Here is a 27,025-nt window from a genome sequence, read left to right on the forward strand (position 1 = left end):
ATCCGTTTATCGTCTTTTATTAGATTGTAACACTAATACATGAGTACATGCTCATTGTAAGAAACAAACAACTCAGAAATAAAAGGTAGAAATTTCTATATCCTTCTCTGACCGCAAACCCATCTTTCTTCCTCTGAAGGCACGACTATTAATAGTGGTGTGTAGGCACTCACCCAAATAATACATACTTTACATAAAATTATACTAGGCATATATAATTGTTCCGAACTTTGTGCTTTTCAGTAGCCTATCTCCGGGGACTTCCCCCGTCCCTGCTTTCAGGTTGACTTCAGTCTTCTCAGTGGCCACAGAGCGTTCCTGTTGTGCTGGACCGTCGCTTACGTAACCGTTCTTCTACTGATGACCTGTAAGTTGTCTCCAGTATTTCTGTATGGCAATGAATATTGGGATTTTGGGGCTTTTTAATCTATTGCTGAGAAACAGAGCCCTTAAAACTTAGTGGCTTAAAATAGCTTCTTATTTCCTCAAGTTTCTATGGATTGAGTGGTTTTTTACCTTAGGTGGTATTGTCAAGGTGGGGGGTTTGAAGTGGTGTCACTCACATGGCTGGCTGCTGGTGTAGGCTGATGGCTGGGAACTGAGCTAGGCTGGCGTCAGGAGCACCTTGGCTCTCCTCTAAGTGGTCTCTACATGTGGCTTGGGTTTCTCACAGCATGGGACTGGGTTCCAGAATGTCACTTCTGCCACATTCTGTTGGTCACCTCCAGTCACAGGGCAAGCCCAGATGCAAGGGGGCAGGAAACAAGCTCTAGCTCTTGATGTGGGAATGGCCTCTGTGCCTGTGCAGAGGGCGGGGAATTCTTGGGGTCCCCTTTTGGGATTGGTTACACATTTATGTAGGTTAATTTGTAGAAGGGGATTGTTCGCTCAAAGCGCTCGCACATTTCTGATCTGGATAACTAGAGCAAAATTGCCTTCAACAAAGCTGTAACCTCATGCACTCTCCTCAGCAAGAAACACGAATGTTCATTTCTCCGAACTTACTTAGCATTGAATATCATCAGTTGTTTTCTTCTTTGTCCATCTGGTGGGTGAAAAATTGTATCTTGTTTTTACTATTAATGGTATTGAGCATCTTTTTAGACTTTCATTCTTCTTTCTACTTGAGAGTTCAATTTGGGGATGTGCCCACAAGTGTCCTATCCCTCTGGCACCATCAAGGAAACAGGGAGATGGTTTGAGGGGCTGAGGGTCAGATATGGCATATAAGGACTCTGATTCTGGGTCTTATCAAATAGCTCTGCTGCCCGTGACCTGCCTTTGAGGGAGAGGGTTTCATGGTGTCAGTGAGAAAATTTTGTTAATCCTGCACTGTCTTCAGGCTCATTACTGACTTAGATGAGTTTTCAGAAGGCTCTGCAGTTCCTAGTAAGAGAATATTTTACACTTCACTGGAATTGTGAGACTAGCCCTGAACTCTGAGCCCACCAGCTGGGCTGAAAAGCCCATTCAGTAATGAGGAGGGAGTGGGATACAGGCAGCCAGATCAGGGGAGTAAAACCTCTATTTAATGCCCTCTTGTTAAGAGGCTTTTCAGGCTTTTTCCATCTAGTATTCCCACTTCACCGCAAAAAGAAGATAAGAAGATGTTGGCGATGATACCTTTGATGGGTTAGTCTAGGGTTTAATTCAGAGATACTCTCTGGTCAGGATCACTCCCACTGCTTTTCCAGCTTTGAATCCAAGCTTTGTCTCCTGGACTTTGTACACTAGCATGTTGGGATGGTCTTGGTCCCGACATGACCAAAGAGGTAGAAAACTCTGGCACAGACTCTGGCTTAGCAGGGGAATAAAATAACTTAGTATGGATCACATACTGTGATGTCTAGGGGTAGAGATGGGAATGGACTGGAATCAGGACTGAGCCCAGGACTCTGTCTCTTGGATCTCCTCTGCTCGCCTTTGACTCCTGTGAGGCGTGGGGTGGTTGCCTGGACCCTCATCCTCGGGGTTCTCAGTTCAGAGTGCCTGTTTCAGTCTGTGGGTCCCTGGCAGGGCCCCTGTGGCGCATTGGCTCTGGCTCCTCAGGGCCATTTTCCCATCCCAGATGCCTGCCCTTTGGCCCAGAGAGCCTGGCACAGTGGTTGGCAGAGGCTGGGCAGTGTGTTCCACCACAGGCCCCATCGTTTGGAACCTCACCTTGAACCTAGAGAAGGAGTAGAGCCCAAACCAGTGCTGACAGCTGTTTCGTGAAGACAGAGGAAAGGACCTGGCGATGTCAGGGACACAAGTCCTCTCCCTGGTTCCTTTGTGGTACGTTATCACATGGTCATTCCTTTAGGATAGAGAATCCACCATGGGGGAAACTTGGGGATCCAACAGCTCAGGTAAAGCCAATTCACTTCATCCCAGGACCAGCAGTGGCAAACAGAAAATTGCAGGTAGCCTAGGAATAATTACAAATAATCCCAAAGCCTGGCTTTCATTCCTGGTTTTGGTCAGTTTTTTGCCTTCATGGGGTGGGTGAGGATGCGGCCTGATGCTTCTCCTCCTCCAGCCCTCCTGCCCTAAAGGAGGTGGCCGAGTGGCCGAAAGGCCCAGATGAGAGGGAGGGCAGGAGCTGGTAGAGGGCCTCCTTTCAAAATCCACTTACAGGATGAGTATTGTAAAATCGGTTATCTTTATTGCAAACTGTGTGGGTTTAAGTCAGGGGTATATATTTTCTCCAACCACAAACTTAAACAGTTTGGAGAAGTGAAATGTCCTTCTTGGCCCAGTGGGGCGAACAACCCTGGGATGTGTTAACGGTTCCCGACGGGGTTATTACCTTCCTATTAATCCCTTTATGGTTTACTTTTTTGGTTTTGTTTTGTAGAGAAAATTCAGGTTAAATATTTATTGTAGAGGAAAGGAACGCTGCTCCCTCCTCCTTCTGCTTTGTCGTTGCTAGCTGTCTATTAGGCAATAACATGCAAACAGGATAAGCTCTAAGAGGCACCAAGTACCCTATGGGAAGAGTCTATGCCTGGACCCTCTAGTCCAGTGGCCCGCTCACCAGCCCAGAGGTATCCTTTCTGAGAGAGTCCAGTCATATAAAAATGTCCCATATACCCATTACTGAATGATGACATATTCTTTTGTTTAAAATATTAATAAAGCAACTAGAATTTTCCACAGTAGCAGCTTCAACAATGCCTCCCTAACCCCCCGCCCTCATCCTCCCTGAGCTAAGGCCACAGAACTAATCTGGCCTCAGCTCCAGTCACACTGCCTCCAGCGGTGTACACATATCTGCACGTTCTCTTCCCAGTGCTCCCCATTCACCAGGCACCATGTTGCAAACAGCTTCCTAGCTCGCTTGATCAAAAAATGGTTTTGCTCAGCATTCTTTGACAACCCCTACCCCACTCGTTATTTGCCACTGGGCTCCAGACACCCCACAGTTTCCAAAACTAAAGCTCATCCTCAAAGGTGAAGATTCATCACTACCAAAACTGCACCAGGAGATAGTTGGATGGCATCGCTGACTCAGTGGACATGAGTTTGAGCAAACTCTGGGAGATAGTGGAGGACAGAGGAGCCTGGCTTGCTATAATCTGGCAGAGTCGAACATGACTTAGAGACTGAACAGCACCAACAACAGCTGCTCCAGAGCTGCTGGTCAGAACCTGAACCAACGAACGTGGCACACAGGGCAGGACTCTACTGGGGAGCTTCCGTGTTGCCCCCACGATGTCACAGGCCCTGTGGGGGCCCTGGGGATGAAGTGTTGGAGGATGCACAGCCACCTTCCTGGCAGAGCCTCATGCCATCCTGGGGCACAGGCTTGGCTGTGACATAATTAATTGTGTGGGTCTCAGTCCTGTGGAGATGACTGTGAATGAACTACATTCATTTTAGACATAAAAGTTCCTCTGTTTTTTTTTTTTTTAAGTCACTTGTTAGCACTGTGCCTTAAAATGCAGCAGCAGAGAGACATGGAAATAATAATAGTAAAAATCCTTGCTTACCCATGAGCAGAAATAACTGCAGAGCATAGAGGTCAGGCTGTGTCCCAAGTGCTTCTAATCTTTATCTCACTGATCCCTCAGAAGAGCCCTCTGAGGTCGAGCTGATGTTACAGGAGAGTAGGTGGCCTCAGAGAGAGATGGGAACTGCAGGGCATGGAGCTCAGTGCAGGCAGTGTTTCACACCTGTCCCTCTGCTTCCTTCTCCCTTAGGCCCTGTGGAGAAGCACTGCCCACCTGGCAGTGTCACCCATCCTTGGGCAGTTTGTTGTGAAATAGAAGTATTTTTTTAAAGTGAACGATGAACTATTTCTAGAAGAACCTTGAAGAAACACCTCCCTTAGTTTGTAGTAGAGACAAATTTTGTTCACACCACTTTCAGTTGTGCAGAGAAAGTGTAGCTTCTTTTTGATAGTAAAATATACTTTATTTAAAAAAATTTTTAGTCAAAGTATAGTTGATTGACAACATATTAGTTGCAGGTGTGTAGCATGAGTCAGTATTTTTATAGACTACACCCTGTTTAGGGTTACTGCAAAATAATGGGAGGAAGTACAACTTCTATATTTAAGGCTATAACTGGTAGAAGCCCCTGCCCTACACCTGCCTGCTGGGTGGCAGGAAAAAAAAAAAGCCAGTGCAGCTTATGATGGAGTCTGAACTTTTAAACAGTCTCTTGAGGTTTCACTCAGTCTCTTTTCCCTGGTCCAGGAAGATGTGCAGGGAGGGTCTTAGGGGAATTCACGGTGTAGACTCAGGGTTCCTTCTGTCCTGTGCCTGCCCGTGGGTGTGAACTGGCTGGTGTCACACAGGACTGATTGAGAGTCCTCTCGCTGGGTCACCTTGGTGTCTGCTGTGTGTTGAGTTCATTCCTGCTCAGCTCAGATAGCGGCTGGTAGGACATCCCTGCTTGCCTGTGTCACCTTCGGTAGATTCTCCACCAGGTTTTCCATCTGGCCCTGGGGAAGAGTTCCACCCTCAGCCCCTGGCTCTTTACTGACTTTGTCCCCTTGTAGGAGCTGAGGAAGCTCTGACAGCCTGCCAGACCCTCTCCTCTGGCCATGCTATTTGGCTCACTTATCTGTATTGGAAACTTCTAGAAGCTGCATCAGAAGTAGGGCAAGAACCTCCCCTGCTCAATGTGCTTTCCCCACCCAGTCTAGCTCCCACCTCCTCTCCGAGAGAAAACTGAGACTTACATGCCTACATCAAGCACCTCTTGATGCTTCTGCTTGACGTCTTCTCCCCACAATCCTTTGGGCAAGAAAGGATGGGCCCCTCTTTTCCTTCCTCTCCATTCTATTCATTTTCCCAACTCCAGCTTCATGGCTACATCTTAATGGCCAATGGCAGCGAGAGATGCCTCTTCACACCAGTCGTTTTCTCCAGAGAAATGATCATTTCTAACTTCTTCAGTCTTTTCCTTTATGTCCTTCAAGTAGATGTTTGTCAAGGATTGTGAAATCATTTTTGACCACCTCCTTTTCAGTCTCGTTTTGATGAGTTAGTTCCCTCCTATGCATCAGTGATTTTGTTCTTGGCCACAGAACCTCAGGGAAATCCAAGACGTCAAGTCGCGTTTGACGCATGGTGTCCAGAGCCTTGCAGTACAATAAGAATGTAGCCATACACTCCATTATGAGCCTCTTGACCACCCTGGAGGGTGGACAGGTGAAATGAAGCTTAAAGAACTTAAGTTCTTGAATAAATCAAAGTGAATTGAGCTGATAAAGAAGGTCATGGTAGATGTTGAATTTGCGATGTTTCCAATTTTAGATTTTTTGTTCTTCTGTGGATCTACCACATGTTCATTTGATGTTGATGTTGCTTGGCTTGTCAAGTTCAACTTCCACATTAGATAGATAGGCTTATGTTGATTAAAACTTTTTTTAATCATTTAATTTTTTAAATATTTCCACGTTCATCTTTTTTGAGATGCAGAGGCCGCCTTCATAGAAGAGGGTGTATTTTCAGAACCAAAATGTTCCTGGTTCATAGATGGAACCAAGTAGGTCAGTATTTTATGATGCCTTTTGACTTCCAAATTCAATCCCAGCTGGACAAGTCAGCAGGGAGTGCCACTTCCTGAAATGTGTCCTTATGCTGATTGTTAATAAAGAAGGAGCAGTGGCAGGAGGTGTGTGTTCCAGGTCAGAGAGGTTGGGGAAATGGCTCAGCAGAGGGAACCAGGCTTCTTAACCCCTGGACCTCTCAGCTCTTGAACTGCACGCACTATTGTATTAATTCCAGGAGGGACCATCATACATAGTAGTATTAGTCAAACGGATTTTTTTAAATTGAAGTATAGTTGCTGTGTAGTATTCTATGTTACAGATGCATGATACAGTCATTCACAGTTTTTAAAGGTTATCCTCCATTTACAGTTATTATAAAATATTGACTTTATTCCTTGTATTGTACTCTATATCCTTATAGTTATTTTATACATAATAGTTTGTAAATCTTTTCCCCTATCCCTGTAACGCCCCTTCCCCCTCCCCTCTCCTCACTGGAAACCGCTACCACCATTTGTTCTCTGTATCTGTGAGTCTGCTTCTTTTTGTTATATTCACTAGTTTTTTGTATTTTTTAGATTCCTCATATTAGTGATATCATACGGTGTTTGTCTTTCTCATCTGACTTATTTCACTTAGCATAATACCCTCCAAGTCCATCCATGTTGCTGAAAATGGCATATTTTGTTCTTTTTTTTATGGCTGAGTAGTATTCTATTCTATATATAAACCAAATCTTCTTTATCCATTCATCTGTTGATGGATACTCAGGTTGCTCCCATATCTTGGCAATTATAAATAATACTCTTGCGAATATTGGGGTACATGTATATTTTTGAATTAGTGTTTTTGTTTTTTTCACATATATACCCAGGAGTGGAATTGTTGGGTACTGTGGTAGTTCTCTCTTAAATTTTTTAAGAAGCCTCCATACTGTTTTCCACAATGACTGTACCACTTTATGTTCTCACAAACAGTGCACAGTGGTTCCCTTTTCTTCACATGCTTGCCAACATTTTTTATTTGTGTTCTTTCTGATGACAGCTGTTCTGACACATGTGAGGTGACATCTCACTGTGGTTTTGATTTGCATTTCCCTTATGGTTAGCCATGTTGATCATCTTTTCAGATGCCTGTCGGCCATCTGCATTTCCTGTTTGGAAAAATGTCTATTCAGTTCTTCCACTCGCTTTTTAATTGGGTTATTTGTTTTCTTGCTGTTGAGTTGTATGAGCTGCTTATATATGTTGGATATCAATCCCTTATTGGTCATATCATTTGCAGATATTTTTTTCCCACTCAGTAGGTTGTCTTTTTGCCAAACTTATTTTTTGATGAGCATTTTATGAAACTCCTGTTGCATGGAACCCTCTCTGGAAAGTGCTGACCTAGAATGAAATACGTAGAGGAAAACAAGGAACTCATATTATCTTAGTATTTCCTTGTGAGCAAAATCCGTGGTCCCTGAGTCGGAAAGGGAGCCTGCAGGACAGAATAATTTTCATCATCATTGTAGACTGAAGGTCACAGTGCTTTATTGTTCTGGCCCAACAAGTTCTCTTCCACAAACAAACGAGCACCAGCTTCCCTATGCCTCTGACAGAAGCATCTCTCTCCTGAAGAAGGTGTTGGTGTTATGCTACTTGGCTTGGAGGAAAGAGAGGGTCTGTTCAGTTGCAAGAAGTAAATATCCTTCAACCGTCCCCTCATCTACCCCTACATCAAACACTTTAGCTCTCCTCCCACCAAAACAACACTCCAGAAGGAAGAGGTGAGGGGAAATGAACAGGAATTTCAAGAATTTGCCTGACACTTCTTTCTTTGCCCTAGTACCATATTGCTTTAGACTGCAAATATGATCCTAGCCGTGTGAGATTTGAATGACAACTGGAATTAGTTGGAACAAGATTCCACCTCTGTTTCGTTGTCATGTAGCCCCTTTAGCCAAGGTCTTAGAGATGGTAGGATTAACTCCAGCAGGAATTTGAGTTAACTCTCCCAGGTTGTGAGCTAACAACAATTGAATGGCTCAGTGAGCTTTTAAGCGCTTCAAGAAGGAGCTAGGCCCTATCTTCCAGCTACTCTGGAACTGTAGATTGGGTTGGCTTTTCCAGTGAACAACCGAAATGCTTGGGATGAGGGGTGGAAGGGTCAGGTTAGAAGGGCTCTGAAAGACTCTATAGATGAGAACAAAATCTTGCCCACCTGGGAAAGACCTCTTGTGCTATATACCACCCCCTAACAGATTTATATGTCTGAGGTATGAAACCAGCTCTTGGAGAAGCAATGCTATAAAAACAAAGCCACAGAGGGTATAAATTTGCTGACTGCACAAGCCATAAATCAGTGCTTAGGGGGTCCGGAGCCCTGAAGAGGCCCAGTGCCCGCTGAATCAAGGACGGCCCAACTAATGGGACTTCTGCTGGGCCGCTCATGTCTACTGCAAAGTAACCAAAGATTCCCCTCCCCCCAGCTTCCCCCACCATCCTCTGTTTTGGAAACTTAGATACTGTTGACAGAACCTGGTGATGTGTGGGGTTTTTCCATTTCTGAAGGCCACCAGTGCTTCTCGGAACACCTGCCATATGACCCTGGCTGTCTGGAATCATTTTCTTACTGTTTCATATCTGTTTTCTTCCGAGATTCTTGGCTTAAAGATGTGGCTTTTGTCTTGTCTGTTTCTGTGTGCTGCACAAGAGCTACTGGCTCCTCTGCATTTAATAGATGAATAGGTGACACTTTGAAAGTGTGTCTGACCTGCCCATTGACCCCTAGTCCCTGAGAAGTGCCCCCTCCCTCATCAGAGGTAGGTCTGGGCGCCAAGTTTATTCTAGGGGACTCTATTCCCCTGGCTGTAAGAGGTAAGTTGCTGATTGATGCTTGACTCCTCAGCTTATCTCTCATGGGTATTTGGGGGCTGGGAATCAGACAGTAGTTGGTTTCCTGTAGTCTTGAAAGGGGCATGTAAAACAGGAGCTGTGAATCATCATTGCCATCTTCTGTGCATGGAGAACAGAGGGAGGAGGTCTGCCAAGAGAGGAGAATGGAGCAGATGTGCAGAGAGCAGCACAGACAAGAGGCCACAGAATCAAAGAGAGAGGAAGGTGCCTGTCCTGAGTCCCACTCATTCTCCAGGTTCTGGTTCCTGCCCCTCATGAGACCTGGATTCTCCTCCTGCCTTTGGTTCTGAGAGATATACGTGAATCCTTAAATTCATCTTCTTTGCTTCAGCTAGTTTGAATGGGTTTCTACTTCTTGAAACCAGAGGGCCTTTAGTAAGCAATATGAAAAATAATTGATCCTTGGTTGAATGCCCAGGTTATTTCATCAGTACATCTTACTGACTTCACTTTTAGAATACATCTGGAATATGACCATTTCTCCCCATCCCCGGGTGGCAGTAGTGGTAAAGAACCTGCCTGCCAATGCAGGAGACATAGAGACGTGGGTTCGATCCCTGGGTTGAGAAGATCCCCTGGAGGAGGGCATGGCAATCCACTCCAGTATTCTTGCCTGGAGAATCCCATGGACAGAGGAGCCTGGCAGGCTACACTCCATAGGCTTGCACAGAGTCGGACATGACTGAGTGACTCAGCAGCAGCAGCCCCATCCCCATTGCTACTAAGTCTCTGTTATCTCATTTGCATTGTTACAACAGCCTCTCTACCATCTCCTTCCTTTCACTCATGCCTCCCTACAGTTTGTTCTTCACCAAGCAGCCAGAGGGGCAGAGGGTCCTTCCATTCATCCTTTCATGAATAAGTTGTTTTTTCCCCACAAAGCCATTAGATAGGACAGAGGAAGGTTGATGATTGTGTGTCTGCAGAGAGTTCCTGTGGTCCAGAATGAAGTCAGGGCCTGAAAGGAGGGTGTCTATTCATAAAGACTGCCTGACTTGAGTCCGAACCCAAAAGGATGATAAGGTATCCAAGGAAGAGGCAAAATGAATAAGGTGTCCAAGTGGTACAGGGAGCAACTTCATATAGGAAGATCAGAAGACAGACCTGGGTGGGAGAGGAGGGTGCCTAGGGGGAGGTGTAGACATACATAATAGGTATACACCCTGTTATGGGGTATCAGAGTCCAAATAGAGTGAGGAACTTGCCCCCGTGGGTTGTCCCAGCATGAGAGTCAGAGGGTAAGAAGGGCCTCTGGGGGAAAGGATGGTGATAACAGATTGGTAACATCAGAGTGATCAAATAAGCAGGTTTATTAGGACTAATGAGAGTCAGGCTTCACAGTGTCAGAGAAAAGAGTAACAGTTATGGAAGGGATAAAACTTAAGTGAACCCTGTGGTATTAGACTAGAATTGGAGATATCTGTCAGAACTCATGACTTTCAGTACATAGATAGGTAGGTAGGGTAGATAGATAGACAGACAGACAGATGTAAATGTCCACTGTCTCTGACCACTGAGGGCCTGGGGACAGTGACACTTCAATAGCAATGACCACACCTAGCACTCACATTTTGGCTCACATCATTTCCCACCAGCAGAAACTAGGACTCCTTGGAGAAATGGCTGATTCCTGGATTAGGGCACAGAAAGTACAAGAACAGCCTAGAACATCTTTTTGTGCCAGAAAACAAGTAGATGCCCAAAAAATCATGGGGAAATGTTACATGGACAAAGAAGCCAGTTTGAAGGGGCTTCTGTTGGCCAAATCTAGGACCATTTAAACAGCAACATAAATAGTGACAGTGATCAGTTATAACCCAGACTGAATTAGGAGACCCTGACTCCATGCTAATATAAATTATAAATGAATACTTACATAGTTTTAAGTATTCTCCCCATAAGACATTTTCAATTTCAAAAGGGAACAGAGTAATTTTACAGTGAAGTCTGGCAGACATCACATTAATCAAATGATCAAAGCATTACCGGCAATGGGATAGACTGAAATCATGTGCCACTGATAGGATATCAGTCAGCTTTACTTCTCTGTATTCTTGCTAAAGACATGTAACCAGAATCTAATCGTAAGAACCACACTGAAAGACATTCCCCCTAATAACTGACCAGTAATCTTCAAAAGCATCTAGGTTGTAAAGGCCGAGGACCTGTTCCAAATTGAAGGAGGCTCACAAAGTCTGATGCAAAGTGTGATGCTGAGCTGTCTCTTTGCCACTGGGTTCATCTGATCTAAGCCAGGCTCTCTGGGTCTCGCTCCAGGCTGTGGGTTGAGTCCAGGTCTGCACCATGTGTCTGCCTTCCTCCTTGGATTGGCAGGTCCCTGAGGCACATTGTTTTCATGGATGTAAAGCAAGTCATGCACAACCATATTTCAGATTTCTTCTCACTTCACATCTGGACTGTTTAATTGGCTAATGTAAGTCACAGGGCCCACAGTCAAGGGTGGAAAAACACACTCTGCCCTCCCACCCCTCCTAGACCTCCTCAGAAGGAGTGCAGCTGTAGGACAGTAAAGAATGGAGACCAGTAGCCCCTCCTCCTGGGGCTTCCCTGGTGGCTCAATGGTAAAGAAGACACGAGTTCGATCCCTGGGTTGGGAAGATCCCCTGGAGAAGGAAATGGCAACCCATTCTGGTATTCTTGCCTGGGAAACCCCGTGGACAGGGGAGCCTGGTGTGCTACAGCCCATGGGGTCACAAAGAGTCCGACACGACTTAGCAACTAAACAACAAACAGCAGCAGCAGCCCCATCTCCCACACTTGCGATGTACCTTAACGCTCTGCCAGGCTCACTGCATGGCTTGCAGGTCCCCATGTCAGTGTGTGTTAGTGCCACCCACACTGCTGAACCCCAGGAAAGTGCTTCACCTTGACTGATCAGTGGCTGCTAAATGCTTTTATATCCTTATTGGGGAGGAGACTAACATTACCTTGTGAATGTTCCTTGCCTATTCTGGTTCCAGGCAAAGGATGCCTCTCCGCAGTGTAAAATGTGTCAACTTTTGGAGTCATCAGTTTCATATCTCTGTCCTAAAAAATAAGCACAGGTGTAATTTTAAAAAGGGGGCATGAGAAAGGGTGATTTTTTTTGGGGGGGGAGGGCTTCACTTTGAAGCCTGCGGGACCTTAGTTCCCCAACCAGGGATTGAACCCATGCCCCCTGCAGTGGAAGTATGGAGTCTTAACCAGTGAACTGCCTGGAAAGTCTCCAAAAGGGTGCTTCTTACAGCAGGATTTATAAGAGTGACGAAGTAGAACCTCCTAAAGGTCCTTCAGCAGGGAAAGAGTTGAATAATGCTGGCATTTCCATAATAGTTAAGAAGAATGAAGTAGTCGTGTGTTCTCAGCAGTTTTGTTAGAGAAGTGGAACCACCAGGAAGTACCCTGTGTGTGTGTGTGTGCGCGCGCGCGTGCATGAGAGAGAGGGAGATGGGAGATGAGATTTGACTTTATACTATTGGGAGAGATGGTTGAACAGTCTTTGTAAGGCTGCAGTCTCTTCATCTGATGCAGGAGCTTGAAGCCCACCAGGCAGGCAGGTAGAGTCCAGGAGCAATGTAAATAAAGTGCGGAGGCTGGTGGGGGTGGGGAGTCGGGGGATGGCAAGGACCAGCGGGATTTCACTGAAATCAGTCTCCCTACCTCCAGCTTCTCTTTCAGGAGAAGCTGATGCCCTTCATCCCAGAGCCAGACACGAAGAGGGCAGAGCAGCTGTAGGTCAACAGATCAATGGCAATATGCCTGACCCAAAACCCTGCTCTCACCTTTTGAGAGTTAAAAAGAATATGGTCACTATGTGACATCTGCCCTCCAAATCTGAATGAAACTTCCCTGTCCCAGCCTAACCTGAAACACGCTGGGAAGGGAGATCCCAGAGCTTGCCTTCAACCTTGTGAAATCTCTGCATTATAAAGCCACCACGCTGCTGCTGCGCAAAGATTTCCAAGACAGTTGATGTGTGAAAAATGCAAATTGCAGGGAGACATATGTTTTAAAAAATACTTCCACAAAAATTATTTCCATCTGTACACATATAGATAGGTATAAGCATAGAGGGAGATTTGGAAAGATCAGCACTGACCATGGTTATCTCGGGAAGGATATCGTAAGCAGGGAAAGGGGTTCTAAGGGGGCTTTGAGTTACCTGTATTCAAGTGGAACTGAAAGAACATTGAAAAGAAAAAAATCCCTTTCTGTGTTAGTCACTTCTCAAATCAAGGGAGCTTTACTTCTCTCTCAGGGCTCTAGTGCTTCAGTTCAGTTCAGTCGCTCAGTTGTGTCCAACTCTTTGCGACCCCATGGACTGCAGCATGCCAGACCTCCCTGTCCATTACCAACTCCCAGAGGTTACTCAGACTCATGTCCATTGAGTGGTGATGCCATCCAGCCATCTCATCCTCTGTGGTCCCCTTCTCCTCCCACCTTCAATCTTTCCCAGCATCAGGGTGTTTTCCAGTGAGTCAGTTCTTCACATCAGGTGGCCAAAGTATTGGAGTTTCAGCTTCAGCATCAGTCCTTTCAATGAATATTCAGGGCTGATTTCCTTTAGGATGGACTGGTTGGATCTCCTTGCAGTCCAAGGGACTCTCAAGAGAGTCTTCTCCAACACCACAGTTCAAAAGCATCAATTCTTCAGCACTCAGCTTTCTTTATAGTCGAACTCTCACATCCATATTACTGGAAAAACCATACCTTTGACTAAACGGACCTTTGTTGGCAAAGTAATATCTCTGCTTTTGAATATGCTGTCTAGGTTGGTCACAACTTTTCTTCCAAGGAGCAAGCGTCTTTTAATTTCATAGCTGCAGTCACCATCTGCAGTGATTTTGGAGCCCAGAAAAATAAAGTCTGACACTGTTTCCACTCTTCTCCATCTATTTGCCATGAAGTGATGGGACCAGATGCCATGATCTTAGGTTTCTGTATGTTGACTTTTAAGCCAACTTTTTCACTCTCCTCTTTCACTTTAATCAGGAGGCTCTTTAGTTCTTCAGTGTTCTTTGCCATAAGGGTGGTGTCATCTGCATATACGAGGTTATTGATATTTCTCCTGGCAATCTTGATTCCAGCCTGGGCTTCATCCAGTCCAGCGTTTCTCATGATGTACTCCGCATATAAGTTAAATAAGCAGAGTGACAATATACGGCCTTGACATACTCTGTTTCTCTATTTGGAACCAGTGTGTTGTTCCACGTCCAGTTCTAACTGTTGCTTCTTGACCTGCATATAGGTTTCTCAGGAGGCAGGTCAGGTGTTTTGGTATTCCCATCTCTTTAAGAATTTTCCACAGTTTGTTGTGATCCACACAGTCAAAGGCTTTGGTGTAGTCAATAAAGCAGAAGTAGATGTTTTTCTAGAACTCTCTTGCTTTTTCAATGATCCAACGGATGTTGGCAATTTGATCTTTGGTTCCTCTGGCTTTTCTAAATCCAGCTTGAACTCAGTGGAAGTCAGAATCTCAATTACTGGACTTCCAGGAAGGTCCCATAAGTCATATTTTAGATTCTACATATAAGTCATATATGGTATTTGTCTGTTCTGATTTTGTATTACTTGATATGATAATCTCTGGGTCCATCCATGTTGCTGTAAATGTCATTATTTTATTCTTTCTATGGCTGAGTAGAATCCTTCGTGTATATGTACCACATTGTCATGATCCATTCCTCTGGCAGTGGGCATTGAGGTCGTTGCCATGTCTTGGCTATTGTAAACAGTGCTGCTGTGAACATAGGGGTGCATGTATCTTTTCTCTGGACATGTGCCCAGGAGTGGGATTGCTGGATCACATGGTAACTGTATTTTTACTTTTTTAAGGAACCTCCGTACTGTTTTCCATAGTGGTTGCACCAATTTCCATTCCCACCAACAGGGTAGGAGGGTTCCGTTTCTCCACATCCTCTCCAGCATGTATTATTTTTTGACTTTTTGATGTCCATTCTGTCCAGTGTGAGGTGATACCTCATTGTAGTTTTGATTTGTGTTTCTCTAGTAATTAGTGATGTTGAGCATCTTTTCATGTGGCTGGTACAATTTTTGAAAGATATCTCTCACAAGAACTTTGCTAGTGTTACAGACCCTGGCCCCCACCCTCACCCCTGGAACTATTGAAAGGCCTCTTTCTGAATATGATCTCTGAGGGGTTTATTCAGGACCAATAGTCTCAGCTACTTTTCCAAAAAGTAAAACTAATAGATAGCAAGTGTCAAGCATGCCTACTCCTTAAAGGCAACCACTTTCCCAGGCTCAGGGGACACCATCCCCCGTGGAGCTTCTCCATGCAAGTCTCTCCCTCTCTTGTTCTGGGAAAGCGCTAGACTTTCTCCCTTTGGGCAAGTCTCTCCCTTCTTTTATTTTCTGTTGAAATTCCATGCTTCAAATCTGGGGGAAGAAGTATCTCATCATTTAAAATGGATTGGAGTTCTCCTTCATTCCTTAGGTCTCCCTTCAAGGCAGGACTTGCTTGCTGTCCAGCGGCAGGGCTGTCAGCAGGCTGCTCCCAGCTCCTCACTCCCTCAGAATCTACCTCTGCTGCTGGGAACTGTCCCACCCCAGGCCATGCCCTCCTCGGGGTGGCCTACATCTGGTGGCCCAGGGAAGTGAGGATCTAAAGGCCTGACCCCTCCAGCCTGACAGGGATGAATCTGGTGCACCATTGGCTCCAGAGCTTTCTGCCAGGTTGGCCTTGCACTGGACAGGCCTGCACTGCAGCTTGACTTCTTCTCCTCTGCGGTTCTGCTTCTGCCTCCTTCCTTTTGTAGATGCTGACCACTAAGAAACATCTTGCACTCCAAACTCCACATCTGTGTCTGCTTCGGAAGAACCTCACCTGTGACAGTGTGTCCAGGGGATGGTCCAGCAAAACACACGATAAGTTGGGGTTTGGAGCAGCCTCACTGATCCCAGGGCTGACAATGAGTGGAGGTGGAGCCAGGCTGTCCCTGGGATGAGATGGTGCCCACTGTTAACTCACCTGCAGGTAAAGTGGACGATGTACCAACAGCCATGGAGGTGTTGGGATTTCATGGGGCTATATGGATGAAGGGACTGGATGGCTGTTACTCAGCCCCACTGATGCTGTACAGAAAGATGATGGACAACTGTTATCAGTAACAGGCACTGAAAGGCAGATGTGAAAGCTCAAGTGCCTCTCTCTTTTATACAAAGATGTTATAATCTCCAACAGAGGGCAAAGACCCAAACCTTAGTCAGTTTAGTTCAGTGGCTAAACTTCAAAGAAAGTGAAATGCCCAACCAACCACGTCTATCATGCTGAAGTCGAGACCCTAGAACCCTGACAAGTGGGATACAGACATCCCATGTGGGGGCCCAGAAGGTTGTGAGTTCTCCAGTTCTGCTGAACCTTCGGAGCCTGCAGAAGTGGCCCAGCCCTCCCTAGTAAGGCTAGCATTGTACTGGGCAGCAGTGCAAGGATCTCTCTCCTGAAGGCAGCAGGTGCCTCTAGGATTTGTCCTCCCCTTCCTTCCTGGCCATTAGGCCTGAAATTACAGTTAAGTCGCAGCATAACCCAGTGAGGGATACTATGGCTGGATGTGGGAGGAAAGGGCCCATCCCACAGGGTTGCAGGATGGAACTGGCCAGGGGAGCATGCATGGGCCTGGATCTGAGGGTGTCAATCAAAGGAACAGAATGTAACACTGAGCAGGAAAGAGTTTGACTTTAGTGTGCTCTCCTGAGACACAGGACCCTAGGAGATGGTACTGACTCACTTCTAGAATGCTTCCAGAGGCATAGAGAAAGTGACCACCCCTTGCTAAGCAAAGTTGACATTGCCAGAATTGCCATGGCAAATGATGGAGGAAGGGGTGAAAGGACTCCAGGGAGTAGGTATGCTGACATAGACTGACTCAGCACAGCCAGAACACCTGCCTCCTCATCTTCCACAGGAGGGCTCAGAGGACACAGCAGTTGCCAAGGTGTGAAAAGGATATGCTGTTGAGAGGAACCCCAGCATCACTCAGAGTTCAGTGATGGCTTTCCTTTACAGGCCAGGACTAAGGGTAAAGCGACTCTCTGAGACTTTGTCTCTCTAATAACTATGGTAGTGATAGAATCTCCCAAATAATAGAGGTCAGAGACAGTGCTTTAAACTCCAGAAGCCAGGGGACCACAATGATCATGACAGCTGGGAAAACTGAAGTGGCAGCAAAGGGTGCCTGACAGAAAGTTATGGAGGGGGTTGGTATATCACAATGTTTCTGGGGCAAATAGCTCAATAGTTGATAAGCGTGCTATCTAGCTTGTACCAACCAAAGAGATCAAAGGGAGATGAATTAGAGACTGGGGTCCAATAAAAAGACACAATCTTTTGCCCTGTTTCCAGACCTAAGCCAGTATTTAGACCTGAAAGCCCCTGACTAAAGAGGTGACTTGGTCTCCAGAAAAAAGAACCTGTAATACTGTGACATGTAATACCCCCATCCTTCCTTCAGAGAGGTCACTGCACTGGGGAAATGGGAATACCTAGATATCTGAGGACTGTTAGAGACAGGGTCTGCACTGACACCTGAAGTGTCCTAATAGTTTCCCTTTGAGGTGAGGCTATAGGTGTCCACATAATAAATGGGGTCCTGGCCAAGATCCAGCTTATGATGGGTCTGCCAGCTCCTACCATTACCAACAGGCACTTCCTCCCCATCCGACCCCATCTCCCTATCCTCTTCGTTCAGAGTCTCTTGAGAATAGGGCCAGGGTCTTTTAAAAAATATTTTCTTTTATTGGAGTTTAATTGGTTACATTGTTATGGTGATCTCTACCATATAGGACTAGGGTCTTTAAATTAACCCCACTGTCTGGCATGATGCCTGGCATGCATCACAGGGTTGGGGCTTGCTAAATACCAGATTGCTTGAACCTTTTCTTAACCACTGCCAACACCATACCTCCCCTGGAGCTGAACAGCTTTTCACATTCATTCTTCACATTTGGAGCTTTAACCAATATTGACCTTACTTATTATTTTCTGAAGTTTTTATTTTGAAATTATTATAGACTTGAAGTTGCAAAAATAGCACAGAGCAGTCCAGTCCATTGCTGTACCATTCAGTGAACTTCCCCAGTGGTAGCATCTTACGAAGCTATGGTACATTGACAAACCAGGAAATTGATGTTGGTGTAGTACCATTAACTAGGCTATGGATTTTGTTCAAGTTTCACCAGTTTTTTTTACCTGCACTTTTGTATATGTGTGTGTACACTTTGTGTATGTGTGTGGTTCTATTAAGTTTTTGTCACCTTTAGAAATTTGTGTGACCACCACTATGATCAAGATACAAAGCTGTCCCATAACACAAAGCAACACTTGCTATTCCTTTATGGTCACACCCTTTCCCCATCCCTAGCCCTGGCAACCACTGATGTATTCTTCATCTCTGTAGTTGTGCCATTTTGAGAATAGTGTGTAGCCTCTTGAGCTTAGCTTTTTGAATTCAGCGTGGAGTGCTGGAGATCGCCTCACAGTGTTGAATCTGTTCCTTTCCCTGCTGGCTGCTGTGCTGTTGTGTGCAGTATCACGGGATGTTTTTCTGGTCACCTGTTGAAGGACATCTTGGTTGTTGCCACTTCTTGGCAATTACAAATAGAGCTGCTTTGAACATTTATATATAGATTCTTGTGTGAACTTAAGTGTTTTTGATTTCTCCAGGATAAATGCCTGGGAGAGTAATTGCTGGGTTATAGGGTAAGTGTGTTTAATCTTATAAGAAACTGCTGAGCTCTTTTTCCAGAGTGACTGGACCATTTTACATTCCACCACTGGCGTATGAGAGTTCCGCATCCTCACCAGCACTTGGTAGAGTTGGTATGTATATTTTAGCTGTGTTTAGTTACCTTTGTGGTTATCTTTGTGATTTTAATTTGCATTTTCCAATCGAACACATTTTCATGTGCTTATTTCCATCCACATAATCTTTGGTAAAGTGTCAAAAACTTTTGCCTGTTTTCTAATTGGATCCTTTATCTGCTTACTGTTGAGTTTATTTAAAGAGTTCTTTTTATATTCTCGATATAGGTCCTTTGTTGGGAATGTGATTTGCAGATATTTTTTTCCCAATATGTGGCTTGTCTGTTCATCTTCTTTTATTTTCTTTTCGTCTTTTCATCTTCTTAACAGAGTCATTCACAGATCAAAAATTTTAAGTTTTGGTTGAAGTCCAGTTTATCAGTTGTTTGCCTTTATGGATTGTGATTTGGTATCAGGTCTAAGAACTCTACTAACTCTAGCTCTTGAAAATTTCTCCCATGTTTCTTTCTAAAAGTTGTATATTTTGCATTTAGATCAGTGATACATTTTAAATTATTATATAAAGTGTGAGATTTAGCTGAGTTTCATTCTTTTGTTTGAAAAGTGCTCAGTCGATTTAGTTCTTTGGCCCATTTTTTGATTGGGTCGTTTATTTTTCTGGAATTGAGCTGTAGGAGTTGCTTGTATATTTTTGAGATTAGTTGTTTGTCAGTTGCTTCATTTGCTATTATTTTCTCCCATTCTGAAGGCTGTCTTTTCACCTTGCTAATAGTTTCCTTTGATGTGCAGAAGCTTTTAAGGTTAATTAGGTCCCATTTGTTTATTTTTAATTTTATTTCCAATATTCTGGGAGGTGGGTCATAGAGGATCCTGCTGTGATGTATGTCAGAGAGTGTTTTGCCTATGTTCTCCTCTAGGAGTTTTATAGTTTCTGGTCTTACGTTTAGATCTTTAATCCATTTTGAGTTTATTTTTGTGTATGGTGTTAGAAAGTGGTCTAGTTTCATTCTTTTACAAGTGGTTGACCAGATTTCCCAGCACCACTTGTTAAAGAGATTGTCTTTAATCCATTGTATATTCTTGCCTCCTTTGTCAAAGATAAGGTGTCCATATGTGTGTGGATTTATCTCTGGGCTTTCTATTTTATTCCATTGATCTATATTTCTGTCTTTGTGCCAGTACCATACTGTCTTGATAACTGTGGCTTTGTAGTAGAGCCTGAAGTCAGGTAGGTTGATTCCTCCAGTTCCATTCTTCTTTCTCAAGATCGCTTTGGCTATTCGAGGTTTTTTGTATTTGCATACAAATTGTGAAATTATTTGTTCTAGCTCTGTGAAGAATACTGTTGGTAGCTTGATAGGGATTGCATTGAATCTATAAGTTGCTTTGGGTAGTATACTCATTTTCACTATATTGATTCTTCCAACCCATGAACATGGTATATTTCTCCATCTATTAGTGTCCTCTTTGATTTCTTTCACCAGTGTTTTATAGTTTTCTATATATAGGTCTTTAGTTTCTTTAGGTAGATATATTCCAGAGGGGTGGTATGGGGAGGGAGGAGGGAGGAGGGTTCAGGATGGGGAACACATGTATACCTGTGGTGGATTCATTTTGATATTTGGCAAAACTAATACAATTATGTAAAGTTTAAAAATAAAATTAAATTAAAAAAAAAAAAAAGAAAAGTGCTCAGTCGTGTCCGACTCTTTGAGACCCCATAGACTGTACACTGTCAGGCTCTTCTGTCCTTGGAATTCTCCAGGCAAGAGTACTGGAGTGGGTAGCCATTCTTGGACCCAGGAATCGAACCTGTATCCTTCTGCATTGCGGGCCAATTCTTTACCATCTGAGCCACCAGGGAAGCCCATTCTTTTGGTTATGTATTCCTGAATTATTCCAAGACTGTTGGTTTGTTAAATGCTCTCATTAATTGGTTACCTTTTTCCACACAGCCATCTTTTTTACTCCCCCAATAGTAAGACTAAAAGTAGGGAGCACACCTTATGTCTCTTGGCATCTCGTTCTCAACTTAGTATTCATTCATTCATTCAACAAATATGAGTTAAATACTCAATATGTGCTCATTATGAGAAAGTGCTCATTATTAAGAACTCAACTAAAATTATGCAAGGTGCTTAGAATACACCTGAGCTCATAGAGCTTATAATCTAATGGAGGACAAAGTCCATACACAATCAAAAAAATGTCTAGTTAATATTGTGATAAAGTAATTGAAAGGAAAAAGAAAACCTTACAGAGGTAAAGACCAGTGAGGGGAGAGGACCAGTGAGAAGTGGTTAGGGAGAGGCACTCAGGAGAAGGTCGCCCTTAGCTAAGACCTCACAACAGAGGAGCCTGGCATGCTGCAATCCATGGGGTCACAAAGAGTCAGACACGACTTAGTGACTGAACAACACAACAACAAGACCTTACAGTCTTAAGACCTGTGACACTGTTGTGACTACAATCGAGCAAGAGGGGTGAGAAGCCGTAACACTTTTTTGGTTCATCCATCTCTATACCCTCTAAATTGAACAGCTTGAAAAAGCCACCTGAAAGTATGTATTGTTTTGTATTAAAAGGTACAAAATGGATACAGTGCAGTTACATCTCCTGACACAGAAAAGTATCCTCAACATATTTATTGTTCAGTAGAAAATACCAGTTTTAGGAAATTCTGTACCATTGCCCCTGTTCCTCCTCCATACCATCCTTTAGCCACCGGAGTCCCCAGACTCCTTTCCTCAGTAACAGGCAATGAAAAGGCTCCAGATAGTTGAGAAGGTTCCAGGTGGTCTCCTTTGGTTATTGACCCTCTGAGCTATGTCATGGGCCACCCACCTCTGCTGCCCTCCACTGTTTCTGATTCTCAAGTCTTCCCAGTAAGAAGGCTTCCCTCGTGGCTCAGCTGGTAAAAAATCTGCCTGCAGTGCAGGAGACCTGGGTTTGACTCCTGGGTTGGGAAGATCCCATGGAGAAAGGAACGGCTACCCACTCCAGTATTCTGGCCTGGAGAATTACATGGACTGTATAGTCCATGGGATTGTAAAGAGTCGGACATGACTGAGCGACTTTCATTACTATGCTATTGCTACCTGGTGAGAAAGCAGGTATACCAGCTCACAGGGCTGGATGCTGAGACTTGGCCGGCCAAGGCGCCTGGTGAACAGGAAGTGGATCCCACCAATGCCCTGTATGGGGCAGAGCCCAGCGGCAGCCTCCTTCTCCAAAGGTTGTCTGCAGCCCAGCGTGGTTTTGTGGTTCCCCTTGGATTTTGGATGTTCATAAAACAAGCTGCCAGCTGCCTGCCTGCCACGTGGGTGAGGCTCTGTGGGAAGAGCGCCTTGCTGGAAGCAGGGTGGGCCGATAGGGCCTGACACAGCCAGCCAGACGGCCTCTTGGTCAGCTACATGGAACACTTCCCCAGGTTGGGGAGGGAGACCCAAACTACCAACTCAGGGCCTGGTGGCAGATGAGGAGGTGGGCAGGATTACACAGCCATGTCTCTTTGAGGTTCTCAAAGGGCCTCCCCCAAGGCCTCCCAAGGCTTTCATCCTCCCCTGTCCCCTCTCGGCTGTACCCGTCTCCTGTTCTGCCCTTTGGCATTCAGATCTCTGGAAGCCTGGCAGCACTTAGCACAGGCTTGGCACAAAGTGGGCAGCCTCCATCTTTCCAGGACACTCTCAGCCTGTAGATGTTTGGGGAGGCCCAGAGACTGGGGAGTGAGGCTTGAACAAGTTCTTTTTCTCCTTTGGGTACAGTTGACCAGTAAGAACTTTGGGGCAGAGACATAAGTTGTTGCTTTTAATGTGGGGGGAATCAGATCTCTGCTGGAGGACCTGGCAGGGCCTCCCTTGCTTCTGGGGAGAGAGTGATGGAGTCCACGCACCTTGGTCCTGGCACTCTGGGAATGTGGCCTGCCAGCTCTGGGGCTGGGGGGCTGTTCCAGCCCTTGGGTCTCTGTGTTACTAAACCTTGTGGTTGCCCTGGTGATGCAGATTGAATCTCACTGAGCCCAGTTACTTATTAGCTCTCCCCAGACTTGATCTGACTTGAGAAGGCAGTGTTGCCTCCTAGCATTTGGTCTGCCTACCCAGACCCATTCCTCTGGGTGGGTGGTGGGGGAGAGATGTTTCCCAGCTTCCGTCCACAGACATGGGGACAAAGGCCACTGAAGCTGGGGTGGGACTCAGCCTTTTCTTGCACTTGACACTGCCCTCAGACGTGACGTTTGTTCCCCAACACCTTGCGGTCCTTTCTGGCCCTTAAAGGAGGCCCTTTTCCTCCTTTGTGGAAACCAGAGACACCAGGACCCCTGAGAATGGCCTGGGACTGCCCGGTGGTCTGCAGGCCACCCACTGTGTCCATGACACGTGATCTTCCTGTTTCCGATAGCCCCTCACTACAGAGACTCCAAGCCCAGAGGCCAGGATGACACCCAAGCCTGAAATCAGCCTAAAAGATTTGACCTCAGCACCAGAATACCTGAATTCAAGCCCTGACACTATCACTTATCTGCTCTGTCATCTTGGCTAAGTCACATGACCTTGCTGAGGTTTGGTCTCCTCTGCTATATAATGGGAACAATAATGCTACCACTTGTCTTGGAGATTAGATAATGTTTGTAAAATGCCTGGTACATTTTAATTGCTGATTAAAGAGTGGTAGTTGTCTTTGTCCAGGGCTTCCCTGGTAAGCTCAGCTGGTAAAGAGTCTGCATGCAAGGCAGGAGACCCCGGTTTGATACGTGGCTTGGTAAGTTCCCCTGGAGAAGGGCTAGGCTACATACTCCAGTATTCTTGGGCTTCCCTGGTGGCTCAGACAGTGAAGAACCCATCTGCAGTGCAGGAGACCCCAGTTTGACCCCTGGGTTGGGAAGATCCCCTGGAGGAGGGTATGGCAACCGACTCTAGTATTCTTGCTTGGAGAATCCCCATGGACAGAGGAGCCTAGTGGGCTACAGTCCATGGGGTTGAAAAGAGTCGGTCACGACTGAGCGACTAAGCACAGCACAGTTGTCTCTGTCACCCCTTTCTAAATTTAACCATCTAGTAAGAGGATCGGAGAAGGCAATGGCACCCCACTCCAGTACTCTTGCCTGGAAAATCCCATGGATGAAGGAGCCTGGTGGGCTGCAGTCCATGGGGTTGCGAAGAGTCGGACACGACTGAGCGACTTCACTTTTCATTTTCCTGCATTGGAGAAGGAAATGGCAACCCACTCCAGTGTTCTTGCCTGGAGAATCCCAGGGACGGGGGAGCCTGGTGGGCTGCCGTCTATGGGGTCGGACACAACTGAAGCGACTTAGCAGCAGCAGTGTGAGGATTCTTCTTCCTGTTCACTGACAGTGGCTGATAGAAATTAACTTACTTTAGCTGGTTAAGGTATTAATAACACCAACAGTAAATCCTTATAAAGTACTTTTACTGTTCTAAGCACTTAATATCTATTTTATACTTAATTTTCCTAAGACCTGTTGAGGACAGGTTTTCTTTTTCTTTTTTTTAAGATTTACTTATTTTTATTTTTGGCTGCTCTGGGTCTTTGTTGCTTTGCATGGGCTTTATCTAGTTGCAATCAGGGGCTACTCTTCATTGCAGTACACAAGCTTCTCATTGAAGTGGCTTCTTTTGTTGAGCAGCATGGACTCTAGGGCACATGGACTTCAGTAGTTGCAGCACATGGGCTTAGTAGTTGTGGCTCCCAGGTTCTAGAGCACAGGCTCAGTAGTTGTGGTGATGGGCTTAGTTGCTCTGCTGCTGCTGCTGCTAAGTCGCTTCAGTTGTGTCCAACTCTGTGCGACCCCATAGACGGCAGCCCACTAGGCTCCTCTGTCCCTGGGATTCTCCAGGCAAGAACACTGGAGTGGGTTGCCATTTCCTTCTCCAATGCAGGAAAGTGAAAAGTGAAAGTGAAGTCGTTCAGTCATGTCCAGCCCTCAGCGATCCCATTGACTGCAGCCTTCCAGGCTCCTCTGTCCATGGGATTTTCCGGGCAAGAGTACTGGAGTGGGGTGCCATTGCCTTCTCCGAGTTGCTCTGAGGCATGTGCAATGTTCTCAGACCAGGGATCGAACACAATGTCCCCTGCCTTGGCAGGTGGATTTTTTACCACTAGACCACCAGGAAAGCCTGAGGTTAAGTACTATTATTATACCCATTTAAAATTAGAAAAGTGAGGCACAGAGAGTTCAAATGAGTTGAGTTGACTGAGGATACACAGCTAGTGAGTGGCAGATCCAGGACTCAGAACCAGGGAATCTAGCTCCAGAAGCTACAGACACACTTGATTTGCTTCTCTCAGAAAACACAGGACAGTGAGAGAATGTGCCTTCGACATGTGCGGGGTGATGGTCAGGCTGGGCTTTTAGTGCTTTTCCTATCACCCTGGGCAGAAAGCCACTGTCTCTGCTTAATGCCTGGTGTGTCTGCAGCATCTCACTGTGCATTTTTCACACACTGCAATTTTACCTGCCTCTTCCAGCAACCAGGTGGGGCAGGCAGAAGAGAGTAATTGTTATTTCTATTTTACTGAGGCTCAAAAAGGTGAAGCAACTTGTCCAAGGTCACCCAGTTAGTGTAAAATTACAGGTCTTCAGTTTCTGAATGCAAATTCTTTCTCCCATATTATCTTGCCTTTTGTTGATGCCAAGGGCAATTTCTTATACTTGAAAACCATAATATAATAATAAAATCCAGAAACTGAAAGGTCCCTTAGAGTCAGTTAGGCAGTTCGTGTTTGAATGTGTATTTGAATATGCTTGAACATATTCAAATGATGGAGAGCTTACTACCTGTAAAGGGCAACTGAAGAGTGGATTCCGATTGTATACAGGGAGTGGTGGCCACGGATGTGGCTGACCTTGGGGATGTCTGCCCCTGTGAATGAGGTGCTCTCTGAGGAATGGCCCTGCAGCCAGCCAGGCCCATGGGGTCTCCTCTAAACCCTATCCCAACTCCCTCTCAATCCTTCTTCCCTAAAACCACAGTCCCTCCCTCGAAAGGGAGCCCTGTCTGCACAGACTGGTTAAGGTTTATTAGCCCTTAAAATTCCTCGGAGATGAGTTGGTATTTATTTCCCTGCAAAGCTTATGTAACCGTAAGAGGATACTGGGCTGCCAAAGCTGTCTGTGGTTTGGATGGGGCTTGCAGTGGTTTTTTCTGGGAGCTAAATATTATAATGAATGATCTCATACTATCATTTTCTTTGGACCTGAGTCGTGCTTGTCCCAGTGGTACCCAGAGCTACCTCCCAGGCCCCTGCTGTTTTCATTCAGGCCAGTACCTGCAGGTAGTGTTAAGGGGACAAGGAGAGCAAAAATTAGTCCCTTGACACAACCTGGCCGCTCAGCTTCTTCAAGGAGGCTCAGGTCTGGATCTGAAGACAAGGCTGAGGCACTGGGTGTGTCCCATAGTGATTACGCTGCCAGGGAGATGACAGGGAAGGTCCGGCCACCAAGCTTTTATAAGGAGGAAGATTGGGGACTTGGAACAGGAACAGGTCAGGGAGAGCATGACTGCTGGGAGATCACAGACCAGTCCCATAGAAGTGTCAGAGCTGGGGCAACCTTATATTGGATCCTCCAGTTGTTTAACAAGAGTAACATTTATTGAGCACTAACTTCATTCCTCTTTTCTTCCTTTCTTTAACTTCATACCAGGCACCAAGCCTGTTCTTTGCCTGGTGTGACTGCACAGGGAGGCCATATAAGGCCATGGCTTGTAGTGTAGACGGTAGTTAAAATGGCTTGATCTCCATCCCAGCTCTGCCACTTGCTGGCTAGGTGATACCGGACAATGATGTAATCTGTCCTCAGCTCTAAAAGCAGGGATGATAACAGCGCTCCTTATGGGGTTGTTGGGAAGATTAAATGTGATAATTCAGACAAAGCTCTCAGCACAGTGTCTGGCACTAGTAAAGAACTCCAAAAATGTTAGCAATTATCATCATCATCATCTCACTTAATCTTCATAACCACTCTTTGGAGTGGGGATGCTTGATTTCAATTTGCAGGGGAAGAAATGAGGTTTACAGAAGTTATGTGCTCAAGGTTATGTAGTTAATGAGCCACACAGCTGGGATATGAACACTTGAAGGCTTCATTCCTGGTGTCCTCTTAGCCTGAAGTCAGTGGAGGTGGGGTTTACTGCACTGATTCCTCCCTTGGGGAACTTGAAAACTGCCACATTCAGGGTGAAGGGGAGGGGAGGGGAAAAGCTGGATTCCCTGGTCGTGGACATCTGTTCTGGGAGACCAGTGGTTCTTGGGAAAGCCTGAGGAGCCCATGAGATTGTGAGCTCCAAGAGGGGCTGGGACCGGTTGGTCTTCTCCACTGTGTCCCAGCTCAGAGCACTGTGC

At 45.5% G+C, this 27,025-nt stretch overlaps 1 protein-coding gene and 1 long non-coding RNA gene across 3 annotated transcripts in view; one reads left to right on the plus strand and one right to left on the minus strand.

The window, feature by feature from the left end:
• LOC147369571 (uncharacterized) overlaps nt 1-11,933 on the minus strand; it is a 41,709-nt gene extending 29,776 nt beyond the window's left edge. Inside the window, exon 1 of the long non-coding RNA XR_015167599.1 lies at nt 11,832-11,933. This is a non-coding gene — a long non-coding RNA (uncharacterized LOC147369571). The remainder of the gene's footprint in view (nt 1-11,831) is intronic.
• The window catches only part of LOC147369572 (uncharacterized), a 545,146-nt gene that overhangs the window by 18,151 nt on the left and 499,970 nt on the right, over nt 1-27,025 (plus strand). The window lies entirely within an intron of this gene.

The sequence above is a fragment of the Bos grunniens genome, chromosome 7, assembly GCF_055505025.1.
Source record: "Bos grunniens cultivar Pamir isolate PY7600 chromosome 7, Bosgru_T2T1.0, whole genome shotgun sequence".
NCBI lineage: Eukaryota > Metazoa > Chordata > Mammalia > Artiodactyla > Bovidae > Bos > Bos grunniens.